Genomic DNA, 16,323 nt, shown 5'->3' on the forward strand with positions numbered 1-16,323 from the left:
CCCGTGCCAGGTGCAAGCCTGCCAGCACCCAGCCAGCAGACCCTGAACCTGGCACGGATCGAGCCACCCACCTGATGCCCCCCAGCCCTCCCTCTCTTCCCGGGACCAGGCTGGCGGCTCCCGGGAGCTTGCCCGGGACCGCAAGAGGCGGGCACCCACCTGGGCTAGTGCGGACATCGTGGACCTCGTCCACGATCTCCGCACTAGGCACAGGAAAGTGGCTGGCTAGGGCAGGAGAGCTGCCAGCCTGGCCACCCAGGAGCAGGTGTGCAAGAGAATCAAGGGGGTCCACTGAGACCCCCGACCCTGAGCCCTGAGCTTACAATGGCCGTCCTGGGTCAGACCAAAGGTCCATCTAGCCCAGTAGCCTGTCTGCCGACAGCAGCCAACCCTAGGGACCCTGGAGGGGATGGACCGAAGACAGTGACCAAGCCATTTGTCTCATGCCATCCCTCTCCAGCCTTCCACAAACCTTGGGCAGGGACACCATTCCTACCCCCTGGCTAATACCACTCCATGGACCCAACCTCCATGGCTTGATCTCACTTCCCTTTAAACTCTGTTCCAGTTCTAGCCTTCACAGCCTCCTGCAGCAAGGAGTTCCACAGGTTGACTCTTTGCTTTGTGAAGAACAACTTTCTGTTACTAGTTTGATGCCTGCTAACCATTCCTTTCCTTTGGTGTCCTCTAGTCCTTCTTTATGGGAACTAATGAAGAACTTTTCTGTATGCACCGTCTCCACCCAACTCCTGCTTTTAGAGACCTCTATCCTGTTCCCCCTCCGTCTCCTCTTTTCTAAGCTGAAAAGTCCCAGTCTCTTTAGTCTCTCTTCATATGGGACCTGTTCCCAACCCCTGATCATTTTAGTTGCCCTCCCCTCTCCCAGCCTCTCTCTTCCCCTCTCCCACCTCCTTTTCCCAGTCTCCCCCAGTTTTGTTCAATAAAGACAGATTCCATTTTGGAAGACACGTTATCTTTATTTTGTACATCAAGAAGAGGGGCTAGGGAAGGGTAAGTGGAAGGAGGTGAGGGAGGAATGGGGCACGAGCCCCCGATGGGGAGGATTGGGCTGGCTCTGCAGGCTTCGAGGGGTGGAAGCTCTCCTGCAGCCCCCCAATTGCCTCCTCTCTCCAGATGGCAGCCTGCAGCAAGTGCAGCCGGGCTGATGGCCGAGTGCTGTGATGTGCCCAGCGTGGGCTCTCCGGGCACTCCAAGCCAGGACTGCTTTGCAAGCGGGGCACCCCTGAGAATTGTCTGTCCGGGGTGGGGGTCGCGACCCTTTAAGCACAGCCCTCGGCTAGCCTGAGACAGCATCTCCACGCTCTAAGTCCTCCTCTGATGCCCTGCCGGCACTGCTTCCGGCCATCCTTAACCCCGCTTCAGGGTCCACTTAATGTGGATGCGCTAGTTTGAATTAGCAAAACGCTAATTCAAACTAGTTTTTAGTTCTAGATGCGTTAGTTCGAATTAGCTTAGTTCGAATTAACTAATTCGAACTAAGTTAGTTCGAATTCGTGCTGTAGTGTAGACATACCCATAGATTGTAGCCTCAACAGCCTGAGTGTTGGGAGGAGCTAATATCTCTAATAAGCAAGAACTTGTGGCAGGTACCGCTTCCTGCTGCTTATGCTGCCATGGCTACTTCCTATTTTTACCACATTAGCTTGAGGAGAGTTAGTGTGAACATGTGATTCCCAGCTTGGTGGGACATGCTTTACTTCACTACAGCCTAATATAGTGCAATTGGACTTGTGACTTTTACAAGTGCAGACATACCTGAGTTAGCTTTGATCATGCAGGCAGCTCAAACAACATTAACAGTGAAGCGGCAATATCATTGGTTGTACAGGCTTGGCTGGCACCCTGCTTATGTATTCAGGTGGCTAACTGGTGCTGCCAAAGCTCCACTGCTACTGAATGGAATCTCTTTAGACTTGAGTAAAGATATAGATGTTGTTAGAGTATTTCACATTGCTTCATAATTGTTAGCTTCTTACACTAGTCAACCTGTGTGTGGCATGAACAGATTAAATGGAAACCGATGTAACCAAAGGGACATAGTAGATGGTGCCTAGAGGCAGTGGAGGAAAGCTGTGGTACTCCTATGAAGTCTATACTGAGGAAATTGGTCTTTGGTTTTTTTATTAGTATCCTACGGCAGGGCTGTGCCTTGTAGAGTGGCAACATTTCCTGAGGATACCAACATCTGCAATATTGTCATTACCTTCATTAACAGTGATTAACTTCAGAAAGGTTTTAATCTGTTATGTGGTGATCTGTGAAATAAGTGATGGATTGTCAGGTAAATGTAAAAATGCCCATTAGGCTGAAGATAATAAAGCAATTTAGGCTTTAAATAAAGTACTAGAAATAAAACTCACTAGTTATTGCTGCAAAAACATCATTAAAGGGGGTCTTTGTAAATAAATATGACTCCAGGAACTCTCAGAAAGTAAGTACAGGCAGTCCCCGGGTTACGTACAAGATAGGGACTGTAGGTTTGTTCTTAAGTTGAATCTGTATGTAAGTCGGAACTGGCGTCAGCCGCTGCTGAAACTGATCAGTTTCAACCGCTGCTGAATCTGGACGCCAGTTCTGACTTACATACAGATTCAACTTAAGAAACCCAGGCGTCCCCAAGTCAGCTGCTGCTGAAACTGATCAGCGGCTGATTCCAGGAAGCCTGGGGCAGAGCAACTGACTTGGCTCCTCGGCCAAGAGCGGCTGTCTTGGCTCCTTGGCTCTACTGGAGCAACCCGGCGACACCCCAGCTGCTCTGCCCCAGGCGTCCTGATTCTGCTGCTGCTGAAACTGACCAGCAGCGGCTGAATCAGGACGCCTGGGGCAGAGCAGCTGGGGTGCTGCCGGGTTGGTCCAGAGCGGCGCTGCGGGACCAACCTGGCATCCCCCAGCTGCTCTACCCCAGGAGTAGGCAAGAAAAGCCTGGTCTGCTGGGGGGGGGGCACTAGCTGCACACCCCTCCCCACAGCAGACCAGTGAGACGGGGGTGGCGGGACCGCCCAAGTCCTCCATGGCTTTGCTCCATCTCCCTGGTCTGCTGACCTGGGAGACGCGGAGCAAAGCCGCAGAGCACGCGGGCAGCGGGACAGTATCACTGATGTGAATGGGACTGGTCTGCAGGGAGACGGGGAGCAAAGCCTTGGAGCACGCCCGCAGCGGGACAGCCCAGGCGCGCTTGGGCTGTCCCTCTGCGGGCGTGCTCCAAGGCTTTGCTCCCAGTCTCCCTGCAGACCAGGGAGATGGGGAGCAGGGAGACGGGGAGCAAAGCCTTGGAGCACGCCCGCAGGGGGACAGCCCGGGCGCGCTTGAGCTGTCCCCCTGCGGGCGTGCTCCAAGGCTTTGCTCCCCGTCTCCCTGGTCTGCTGGTCGGGAGACGGGGAGCAAAGCCGCGGAGCACGCCCACAGGGGGACAGCTCAAGCGCACCCGGGCTGTCCCGCTGCGGGTGTGCTCCAAGGCTTTGCTCCCCGTCTCCCTGTAGACCAGGGAGACGGGGAGCAGCTTTTCTCGCCCCGGAGGATGGGGGCAGCGGACTGCGGCGCATCTGGGCGTCCCGCCGCTCCCATCCTCCGGGGCAAGAAAAGTCAGATCCGCGTAAGTCGGGGACTGCCTGTAGTATCACTGATGTGAATGGGACTGCTCGCATGCTTATATTTAGATACATCCCTACAAACCAGAGGTCTGCATCATTGTGCAAGGACATTAGGAACCTTAGCTAGAGTACTGCATCTAATTTAGGGCCCCTTACCTTATTGGTTATGTTAAGTTTCTTGAGAGAGACCAGAAGAAAACTAAGTATTAAACATTTCTTGGAAAAGTAAAGCAGAAGCATTAAACATAAAAACAAGTTAGAAGAGGGGGGTCTATAACTGTATAACTGAAATGAGTCACTGTGTAAAGATCTGTTGCAAATAGGTGAAAGGAGTCATGCACTTAGATACTCATGGAAATTCAAAAAAGAAAGAAAAAACCCTATGTAAGTTAAATATCTAAGGATATTTCTTTTTTTCCTCAGAAAGTTATCAGTGTCTGACATTCTCTACCATCATCACGAGAGATGCTTAACTCTGGTTTGATGGTTTGTAATATGACGTGTTGGTCAAAACTGAAATCAGAGATTGTTTTTTGGTTTGGTTTTATTGTTGTTTTAACATAGATCATTTGAACAAAGATGCTCCTTTAAAATAATATTTATTAATTGTTTTAAAAATTCCCCTTAATAGAAACAGTCAATTAGCATCAGATCAATCAATTTTCTGTGCTTGATGAAGAAGGCATGGTAATGGTGGACTTAGTATTTTTTTACTTCTTCTCTTTTTATTTGTTAATACAGTTCTGGTATCCCTGATGATTTTAGAAGAATCCACACAGGATAATTTTCCCTATAATGCAGCTTGCAAAAATGCTGGGCTTTAAAAATTAGGAAGGACTATTACTACACACACATTGCGTTCCATTATGCTCCTGGAAATTTTATGCAGTGGGATCTGAATGCACAGCTTGAAAACAACTCGCTAAAATAAAACCAAAAGGAAACGGATTATTTAGCTGAAAAGGCAAATTGGCCATTAAGACAATTCAGGAATCTTGAAAGATGCAGATTAAAAGGTTTCAAAACATCTTCGACAGAAATGATTGGTCACAAGGTCTGCTGTTATATTCGTGTTAATGGAAGTTCTAAATACAGTGTATTTTCAGAGTAAAAAGAAGCAAAAACAGAATTGTTAATTACTGTAACTTGGTGGCAGAAAGACTTATACTAGCTAGGTTCCATTTTTTTCTGAAGGCTTTTTCAGAAATGTGGTAGCATGTTTGCAATTTTTTATCAGTAATGACCTAAATCTATTAAAGAGTAAAATCCAACATGAAGTAAAATTTGGAGTCACCAACAAATTTACCTTTATTTTCTTTTTGAATACTTTATAGCAGTGATAGGCAACCTAGGCTAGTGAGTGAGCTACAAGAATGGCCCCCATCTCAATGGGCTGCAAGATTGTCCTAACCAAAATAGAATAGGGTAGTTTGGCTAACTGTGCTGCAGACCTAGAATTTGTGGGTATTGAACTGGAGCAGCGCTTTGATTGGTGTAGAGGGAACGCATGGTTCTCACAGTCAATGTTGTGTGCAATCAAAACACACCTCGCGGGTCACTTGCGAGAGGATTCCCTGCATCTTGGGGTCTTTAAACCATCGTTTGAGGACTTCAATATCTGAGATACAGGTGAGAAGATTATTCTAGGAGTGGGAGGGTGAGATTCTGTGGCCTGCATTGTGCAGGGGGTCAGACTAGATGATCATAATGATCCCTTCTGACCTTAGAGTCTATGAGTTCATAGCTGAGGAATGTTAATATCTTATAAATTTGCTCGCACCATCTAAAACTGAGCCCTTATCTCCATCCCTATGTACTCAGTTAAACCCCCTTAAAAATTGGTGGGGATTTTCCTCCTGAAAGGAATGTAGGATCAGGCCTTTTTGTCTGACATAAAATTACAAAAAAAAAAAAGGGGGGGGGGGGAGTTGTTCTGGATGCCATTTTCAAACTTGAATGTGAAGATGGATTTTTGGAAGCAAGTGTTAGTTTTTATACACTGAACTAAAACTTAAGGCTCTGGATTTTTGTGTAAATTAATACACTGAATTTCTATTGAAGTCAGTGGCACAATGGTGATACACACAAGATAAGGATTTGGTCCCATATTTCACTAAATTAATGGCCTCTGGCAACGGATTTCTATTTGAGGAAATGCCTAAAAAAACTCTTAATTTTTGAATGTGTTGAGAAGTATATAATCTTAGTTACAGAACCATCAGTAATGACTTTTTGTTTGTTCAGAGCCGCCTGTAACTTTATTCATAGCCTGGTAATAAATAAGCACAAGATATCAGTTTATTGCCATAAGTAAATGTATCAGATGAAAATATGTTGTAGAAAATAATCCTGCACTGATCTAAGGTCTAGCTCGCGTAATAAGTCTCATCCAGCTCTAATTCCTGTAATTCTAAAATAATCAATTAAACAGGTTTCCTACCCATCCCTCCCCCCCGGTGAAAATGCTCTTGGTAACATAATATAGCAAGGAGAGTCTTTTTAAATTTTGTTTGAAACCATTTTATTTAACATGTATTTCATAGGACTATTTCACTCACTGATACCTAAATTTTCTATTTTGTAACACAAAAATACAGCTTTTCTTGTTTTATATAGATGGTTAATAATGTTTTAAGTCATGCTCAATTGATCCTTGGTGATCAAAATGCACTAGGGAAGTAGATTTTGCCCTAAATCATAGTGACATAAATATACATTTCTAACTGATTACATGGGTTGACCTCATGTTTGAGATTTGGCTTTGGTACAACAGTTAACTGGGTCATATCAACGTTAATGTCAACAGGCTTTACCATGGGTAATCTTTTCCCTTTTTAAAACACATACACGTCACTTTTAATAATCTGTGACACATTTTCATCTGGGTTTCTATCTGGCCTACATTTCTATTCATACCTTTTTGTGAAAACATATGTAGAAATCTATACCTTTCAGATGTACACATCTACGTGTCCACCTCAAAACAAATGGTTTATCCAAATTCTTAAGGAATGGATGGATGTATTCCAAGAGTTAGAAATGTTCAGGTATATACATGTGATTTTTTTTTTACTAGGGCTGTCAATCACACTTAATTCATGCAATTAAGTAAACATTAATTGTGATTAATTAGAGCTTTAATCATGCTATTAAACACTAGAATACCAATCAAAATGTATTACATATTTTGGATATTTCTCTACATTTTCAAATATATTAATTTCAATTGCAGCATTGGATACAAAGTGTACACTCCTCACTTTATTATTTATTACAACTGCACTGTAAAAATTATAAAAGAAATAGTTAGTATTTTTTGGTTCATCTCATACAAATACTGTCATGCATTCTCATTATGATGAAAGTGCAAACTACAAATGTAGGGTTTTTTTGTTACATAACTGCATTCAAAAACAAAACTTTAGAACCTACAAGCTTACTCAGGCCTATTTCTTTTTCATCCAATCATTAAGACAAACAAGTTTGTTTACATTAATAGGATATAATGCTGCTTTGCTGCTTGCTTCTTCTTTACAATGTCATCTGAAAGTGAGAGCTGGTGTTTGCATTCCACTTTTGTAGCTGGAATTGCAAAATACTTACATGCCAGATATACTTTATACTAAACATTTGTATGCTCCTTCATGCTTTGGCCACTATTCCAGAGAACATGCTTCCATGCTGATTAAACTTGTTAAAAAAAAGTGTTAATTAAATTTGTGACTGAACTCCCTGGGGGAAGAGTTTTATGTCTCTTGTATTTCATGTTATAGCAGTATGTTTGCTTTAAGAACACTTTCACTACAGATTTGACAAAATGGAACACAATTACCAATGTGAAATTTCTAAAGATAGCTACAGCACTCAATCCAATGTTTAAGAATCTATGGTACTTTCCAATATCTGAGAGAAATGAGGGGTGGCGCATCTTTCCACATCTTTCAAAAATCTTAAAAGAGCAAAATTCTGATATGGAAGCTACAAAACCCGAATATCCAAAAAGGAAACTCAACTGTTTGCTGATGGCATCTGAGAGGGATGCTGAAAATAAACAGACATCAGTCTGTGCTGCTGTGGATCATTATTTAGCAGAACCCACCAGCAGTATGGATGTATCCTCTGGAATGGTAGTTGAAGCCAGTTACAAACTGAATGAATGGTAAACAAAGAGTTCTATGGGAACTGACTCAAAAGTGAGTTTTTTGCCTTTTCAGGCTTCTGTGAACAGTGAATGTAGCATCTGAGAAGGCTCTTAGGAGGAAGAAAATATGGGTAGCGAAAAATCAGTCGCAGGCTGGGGGCTGCTCCAGTCTGACGAATGGTCCACTGCCTAGAATCCCACATAGTCGGTTGACTGGTTAAATGTTAGTTTAACTGATTAAATGGGATTTTACATTCCTCGTGCAGATCTGTGGAGGCCAGAAGCTGGAACTAATCTATATCTGTCTATCCTGCTGTCATGGGGACCTGTATGCTGAGAGGGGCTGGTTCCATCGGCTCCCTGCAGAGTTGGTATAACCTTTTACACAATCTTTGGGGTGTCCTCTTGCATCAGGCAATTTCTATTAGGGGAACTCAGAGTCTCTGTTAGGACCTGGTAATCACTAAATTTTCACCTTCTTAGCCTCCTGGATGGTACAAATAACATTGGTTCGGGTGTGACCCTTTGGGAAGAATACAGCCAATAAGTTATTTATAGCCATTAGGCGGGGCAAAGCAAACAGTCTTATGGCACTGAGTCTCCTGATTGGGACAGGCAATTGCATTTGGAGGGGCTATGATCCTGTGGGCAGGGTAGAGCAAAAATACAATCTATGAATGTAATTCCCAGGACACGTACTAAATGGCCGAGAGCGGGGAGTAGGAGAACCCAGGTTCATCTTGCTCTACCACACTCCAACCCAGTGCCCTGTGAATCTGGTTTCTACCATTTTCTCTGGGTCACTTCTTATTGCAAGGCTTATTTCAGCATTTCCGTGGTTGGCAGCAGCTCAGCATCCGTGTAGGTCTCCACAGTTGGCTGGCCATCCTTAGTATAGTCCAGGGTCATGGCTTCCCACACTTGAAGAGTCACAGGTGCCTATGAAGCAGCTTGCAAAACACATCTTTCTTTCTCCTCAGTCAGTCCAGACTGAGCTGGGCAACCTCCTTTTATCTGTCCCTTACGTCTGGACCACGTGCAGCAGAGTTGAGGTGGCATGGTTTCCTGTGTCCATAGTGATTGGTCTTGCCCCAGTGGGCAAGTGTGGGGTTGGTTCACCTCATCATCCTATCACTATGTAACCTTTCTGCCATCTTGGGGTCCATCTCACATAGAACCGGCTCGAGCCCCCACCCAGTAATCTGGGAAATTCACCCCCCCCCCCTTGGCGCGTCTGAGAGGCAATGCTTCCCCACTCGTAAGCACTGAGTCTGAGTGTAGGAAAGAAACATTTAATGAAACAGAGAGAGAAGTCATACGGCATTAACTTGGGGAAAACACCACAAACAGAGTTCATAACCCAAACATGAGCCAAGCCCTCCTTCCCCCCCCACCCAGCCAAGAATCACCCGAAGTCCAAAGAGTCCGACACCCCAAAAGTCTCTGTCCTTGGTCCATGCCACCCAGAGTCCCAAAGTTCACCCGCAGTGTTTCACCTCCAAACCTGGGTAGAAATGGGGGTGGGGGATAGATAGGGGGCACCTTATACAAAACTCTACCATGCTCCACCAGTTGTCTCATCCCACACCACTGGATGCTCCTCTGGGCGCCTGCTGCCACTCCTCGCCTGCTGTTGCCACCAGTCGCCGCTCCTCGCCTGCAACCGCTCCATGCCACGCCGCTGGTCGCCACCACTTCACTGGCTGCAATAGTCTGGCTCTCACCCAAGCCAGTGATTTCAACTCTTTAGCCACCAGCTGAACTGGCCAAGGAATTCAGCTTCTACTGGACTAGCAAAAGAAAAGACTCCTCAGGGAGTCTGCTTTCGGTCTGTCCTTAAAACAAAGGGGCGGGTTGGGCCAGCCTTACAGCTCACACCTGGCAGGTGTGACACAGGCTGACTCAAGTCCTTTAACCCTTCCCCCCAGCTCAGTTCACTCAAGTCTGCATAGAATGAGGAGGCAAAGGCTGCTTTCTGCGTAGTGCCTTGCCCATGGAGCCAGGTGAGAAGACACAGGATATGGTGTCACTGGGGGGAGACAGATTGCCACACATGGGCTGCTGGGGTATCACATAGACTGGAGTTGAGAAGGAATGGTGGAGAGGGGGGAACAGACTAGGGAAAGGGGTACACAATCTAGTGGGGTGACAATATTGAAATGGACTAAATTAGCGGGGGGACAGAGTCATGTGGAGACAGTACTAGATTTGCCTGACTGAATGGGACAGACTAGCATTTAGGTAGGGTCTGAATGAGGGATACTTCCTGTCTCTCTAATAATTCTATCGCCCTCCCCCACTCTTTCTGTGCTTCTCCCACCTATACCCAACAACCCTCCAGGTTCATGCCCAGGCTCCTTCACAGCAATTACTTCCCTTTTCATAGACTCATAGACTTCAAGGTCAGAAGGGACCATTATGATCATCTAGTCTGATCCCCTGCACAGTACAGGCCACAGAATTTCACCCACCCCCTCCTAGAATAATCCTCTTACCTATATCTCAGATATTGAAGCCTTCAAATAGTTTGAAGACCCCAAGATGCAGAGAATCCCCCAGCTGTGATCTGTACCTTTTCCTTAGAGTCTTTGCTAACCCAGACTCCCCTAAGCCTTTGCACTGTTTCTGAGGGGTGTGAGAAATACAATTCTGTGTTGTAGTTTAACTTTATTATTGCTGAAAATTCTGCATTAATATTCTTCATATGGAATCTATTTGTCAAAAAAAAATTCTTGAATTTTTTAATTGGTATTTTCACCAGACATAATGCTGACAGGTATTTTGAAATAAATGACCAAAGTAATTGAAATGGACATGATTATATTGTGTTATTTTGACAAAATATGCAGAATATTGCAGAATCTTAAAATGTTGTTCACAGACTTTAATTTTTGGTGCAGAATTCCCCCCAGAAATATTCTATTTACAACCATATTTGTACCCTGTGAGAACTCAATTTAGGCAAAAAGAAAGAGCTTCTTCACATACAGTATGGGATTTTGCTGTGAATCATTTAAGTAACATTCATAATAGTAATAAAACCAGGTATATAATAAGCCCTTTCCCAGAACAGATTTTGAAAAACATGTTGAGAGACTTGTTAAATTTTTGTGACTCTATCAAAAGAGAAATTGGTATGAACAGATTCTTGTTGAAAGGCAGTATTAGGAGATGCACTTAAAAGATGAACAAATGAAATGTTAGGTATGATAGTTTGGGGAATCTATCTATGTACAACTTATGAATTCTGATCAGAGTTCATAAAATCAATGTGTATTGAATCAGCCATTTACTTGAGAGAGAACCAGACTAGTATATAGCAAACTTGGTCTGGAAGCAGCTACAGGATAATCAAAAGAGCAGTTAACATTGAATGATTCTGATGTGGTAGACCAATGAATACACTAAAAAGCTATGCTAAATTTCTCCTTTAAAGCTTGACTGTAGGGATGTAGGTTGTGGTAATTCTCTAGAGCAGGGGAACAAAGAAAGAGGCATTCAAAGAAAAAGCCAGGGAACAAAGAAAGAGGTATTCAAAGCTCCTATTAAAAGGTCTTAGGACCCTGAAAGGTCTGACCAAGCTCAATGAGTCCTCAGAGATGTGAGGAGACCAGCGGAATGCTTTTAGTAATCAGAGTTTTGTTGTTGTTTGCATGGATCTGTATGTCTATAAAGTGTACAAGCATGTGTTTATGAAGTTACTTTGAAAATTCTCCAAGTTGCTTGCCATAAATATTGTCACCAAAAAGTTAAACTATAAACTGGAATGCCCATTAGGGAGGGAGGGAGAGGGAAAGATGAACACAGCATCCTTGTGAGTATTCAGCAAGGGCATGACACAGTAAAAATAAAAGTACTTTGGCAGTGTGTGGAATGGTGGCGAAATACATGTGTGATGATTAAGGAAATAAAGATTTAAGAAGAGAACAAGTGTACTGACATACATAGGAAGGTGGTGAATAGCATAGCAGAATGTTAACTTAGGCCTATGCATAAAACGTATAGATTGAGCAACGCTGCTCCTGGCAGTGAAAAATTTTGCACCCTGAGCTCAGTAGCTAGGTCTCTCTTACCTCTGATGTAGGTGTAGTTGGGTTGATGGATGGATTCTCCCATCCACCTAATGACCACCTCTCAGACAGTGGGATTACCTACATTGATGGAAAACCATTTTCCATCAGTGTAAGAAGAACCTAAACTTACAGTGGTGTAGCTGCAGCATAATAACAGTGCCACTGTTGTGGCTTTAGTGTAGACATACCCTTAGAAATAATCAAGAGTAAAACATGATCCACAGTTGCAAATAGTGAAGAGAAAGGAAAACTAAAAGTGTTCCAACCAGTTCTGAGCCAAAGTGATAATTTAACCATAAGTATTCATTAAAAAGGTTGTTTTATAGATGTTGCAGCAGGTGAACCACTGGAGGATTAGGAAAAGAAATGATTATCAGTTTCCAGATACTTATGCCTAAACCAGAAAGTTGTTTGTTTAGCATGGAAATGTATTTATTCTGAGGAAAATTAGGGAAACCTGAGTTCATGAAATCATGATCTGAGTCTGACACATGGACATGCTCAATCAAGGTGTCTTCCTAGTGTTACAGCTGTACAAAGAGGTTATTTTTTATGGGGAAAAAATACCATCATTTTGAGTCTGAAAAAATGTTTTTGGTCCATTCTTACTTCCCGTTCTGTGTAAAAACAAAAAGCTGTTATCACGGCCAGATCAGCTATTCCACTGTGAGAGACTCATATTGTGTTACTCACATCATGGATTAGTCAGGTTCCCACTGAAGTCCAGAGAACTGCCACTGTTAACCAAGTCCCCAATCCTGCAGTGAAGTTGAGACATAGATTTGCCATGCCCAGTGAAGTCATTGTGACTCTACGCTGGCACAAGGTCAGCCTGCACACAGGTGGTAGTGAGTTCAGACCTAAAATATGAGCACCTCTATGGATCAAACACCTGCAGCTTTGTACAGGAGAATATCACGGCATCTAATGCATTGAAATACGTGTTAATTGAAAATCATTAATATAATTTTGTGCTACTCAAAATGTTCACTATTTCTGCTACTAGAGAGACCACAGGCAGGAAGGCACTCACAGAAAACAGAGACTGTGGGTTATTTTATTTTGTTTTTTTAATGTGCAACTGTACTTTTGTGGAGTGGGAGGTGTCCTTGAATAAATGTGGCTCATTGCTTCTATTTCTTTATTAGAGACCAGCTGACGTCCTTATAATCTGTTATCACTTACCATAGACATTCTAATTAGGTGAAAATTTGGATTAGATTTTGCAATAGAGAAATTGCATTGTCAGTGTCATTTGATTTATAGAAAAATATGGCTGTGGCCTATAATTTAAAAGGAAAGCTCTAATGGTTTTTGTGAGAAGACATCAATTTCAGTTCCTGCTTTTGCTGGCATGAAAGTAGAAACATCTGCAGCAGTCATTAACTCATTGCTAAACACATTGGCTTTAGTCAGCAGCAGAAGAGTAAGCAGTGGATTAGCTCTATCCTTACTAGTAGTGTCACTGGGATTAATTTGAGTTCCACAGAAACAATTCTGCCTAACCAAAACTGTATAAGCAAACTGTTTGAATTACTAATCAGAATATATGTATTAGACACTTCCAAAAGACTAATGCATTCATCACATAGCCCCTGAAAGAGAAAATTGAGACCTGAAATGATCGACAATCCAAAATTAGATGGATTCCGTTATTTTCAAGCTATGACAGCCAAAAAATTTGATCCAAGGTTTAATCCTTGATGACCCAAAGGCTTTCCTAGAAATATTAATTGCAACAGTGTTTAAAAGATAGAATGTTATGAATCTTGTCACTAGTGTGGCTGTGCAGAGTTTGCAGCATTCTTTTTTAATGCACTTTTAGATGAATACATATTGAAGGGTAATATTGTATAATTAGAAGGTTTCTCCTGATCCCACTGAAGTCAATGGAAGTTTGTTGTGCAGTCTTATAGCACTGCATTTGGAGCCAGATTATTCCTTTAATCAGAAAGAGTGTTTTGATGTTAATAGTTCAAATGATTGGTTAATCGGGGTGAGATGAAATGGCATCATCTTTTCCCCCATCTAATTTAATTTTCCTCTTTTTGAGACTGATTTAAGACTACAACAAACAGAAATGTCTTTGTATTTCTTATGAGCACTATTTGTTCAAAAAATGATCCATAGTAGCGCTACTGTTCTTGCCTTGGCAGCTGTAAATTACAGCCTTATTCTGCAGCCTGCATTCCCCTTTCTCCCTTTGTGCAAAATCCTTGTTCTCTTCTATTTTGATTGCACTGTTAGGAGTGAAGTCAGTGGATGTCTTCAGTGTGTACATGAAGACCACTAAGCTGTTTTGATGGTGGAAGGGCTGAGCTTGATTGATAGAGTAAGGCAATCAATGCAGTACTAAGGAAAAAAACATAAAGGGTTCCAGGTAATGAAACTAAGGATTGAGGCCAAAGGTCTTCCAACATACACACAAGGGGAAAATATACAAAGAAAATACATGTTGTGGTTTTTGGCTTAGTTTTATGTATGCATGTAATAGGGTTGTTAAATTGCATGTAATCAGCGAATCTAGCATTTAATGCAATTTCCATCGACTACTCGATTAGTTGATAAGGGGAGAAACTGCAGAGCTGCAGCGGGGTTAGCTCCCAGGCTCTTAATTCATTTAAAAAGTAGAGGTACAGCTGGGGGGCGGGAACTGGGAGTAAGCTGGGAATCAGCTGTTGAGGCTTGCGCCAGCTTCCAGATACTGCACCCCTCCTTTTTAAATGTATAAAGAGCCATCCCTCCTGGTCCCCCTCCAGCTTCACCTCTGCTTTTAAAAGCAAAGGTGCAGCATCCCAGCTCACATCTGGTCCCAGCTATGCCTCTGCTTCTCCTGCCCCTCCATATGGTGCTGGGGGCGGGAGCCGGCTTTTAAGCCGCAGCACTGGCTCCTGCTCCCCCCTCCCCTCTTGCTGCCTCTTTCCGATGGTGGAAGCAAGTTGGTGGAAAAGCGACTAGTCAAGTCAGTACTAGACTACCCGATAAGCATATGCTTATCAGGTAGTCGACTAGTTGACTAGTTGCTTACATCCCTAGCATGCATGTATTTTAGTGATAGAATTTTCTGTGTAACTTGGCCTTTGGCAACCAAATCTGTCCACATTCATCCTGTTGTAGGAAAGTATTCTGTCACTGGGAAAACACAGCTCTCATAACCACCCACTGATTTATTATTATTATTATTATTAATATTATTATTATTAATAATAATAATTGCTTGATGAATCAGGATAAAGATTCAGGTATAAAGATCCACAAAAGAAAGTCAGAATTTATGAATTTCAGCTGTCTTTCCCTGGGGATCACTTCAGCTGTGTCAGTAGAAACATTTTTTTCTGTGACCTGGCTGACATTTCTTCACCCAACAATATACTGTTACAAAGATAGGACGTGTGACCTTCTGCAGGCTTGTGAAGCCTCACGTGGTGTCAAAGCCTGAAGGTAATCACAAAGTAATGTGTTTTGGAAAATAGGCTAGAGCTTCATTAAGCCTCTTAGTACTTATGCTCTACATTTGTCATGGCTAAATGCTAATACATTTTATGTGATCGCTTACTGCTCTGAAATCTTGACCCCAGTTACAAAGGAATTATCTCAGAGTTATTAGCCTAAATTCAGCCCTTATCAAAGTGGTTACAATTAGAGCTGGTGAAGAATTTTCCATCAGAAAATTCTGACCAAAAGTTCCCTTTTATGTAAAATAGAAATTTTCCTTTAAAAATTATATTTTTGGTAAGGAATAAATGTCTGCTCACCTGGAAAGCTCCTGTTAATTGCACTCTTTGCTTCCAAGATGAAAGTGAAATTGACAAAATCCTTCCTAGGCAGGCAGCCTGCAAGACAAAAAAAAAATCCATTTTACTTCTTCTAAAAAGGGATTCCAGAAATACTTTGCTTTGGAGAAAAAAATCATGTTGTTGAAGTTTTGTCCCAAGTTGGGGTTGGAAAAATTACAAACAACCCAACTTTTTGCTATAATACATTTTCATTTTCAGGTGAGCTTTCTAATTCAGTTCCATTGACTTAAGTAGAGTAGCATTTATATTATTCCAGATCTGAACTGGCCTCTAAGCTTGTAATGTGGGAACAGAAAAGATATGGCCTGCGGACTGGATCTGGCCTGCCACACCTTTTGATCTGGTCCACAGCCGCCCCTGCAGCAGGGAGTAGCACCAATCAAAGCATCTAGCTGCTCTGTAGCTCTCTATGCTGCAGGGAGAAAGGAGGGAGGAAGAGAGACATCAGAATTCTGCCCCACGCCCCATCATAATATCTCTATTCCTATTGGCCGGAAACTGGCCGATGGAAGCTGAGAATTTTTTCTGGGGGTTGGGAGAAGTGCAGCATAAATTCTCAGCTCCCATTGGCTGGTTTCTGACCAATAGGATCTGAGAGATTTTGCTGGGGGCAAGGACAGCACATGAAGTCTTTCCCTCTCTCCCCACTTCTGGCAATGAAGACAGCCACATGCAACCAGCCTGGTTTCTGAGGCTGCTGA

The 16,323-nt window shown here is 43.0% G+C and overlaps 1 protein-coding gene across 1 annotated transcript in view; it reads left to right on the top strand.

Moving 5' to 3' along the window:
• Window positions 1-16,323, top strand: part of EDIL3 (EGF like repeats and discoidin domains 3) — a 424,704-nt gene that overhangs the window by 126,375 nt on the left and 282,006 nt on the right. The window lies entirely within an intron of this gene.

Source organism: Pelodiscus sinensis, chromosome 6 (genome assembly GCF_049634645.1).
Source record: "Pelodiscus sinensis isolate JC-2024 chromosome 6, ASM4963464v1, whole genome shotgun sequence".
NCBI lineage: Eukaryota > Metazoa > Chordata > Testudines > Trionychidae > Pelodiscus > Pelodiscus sinensis.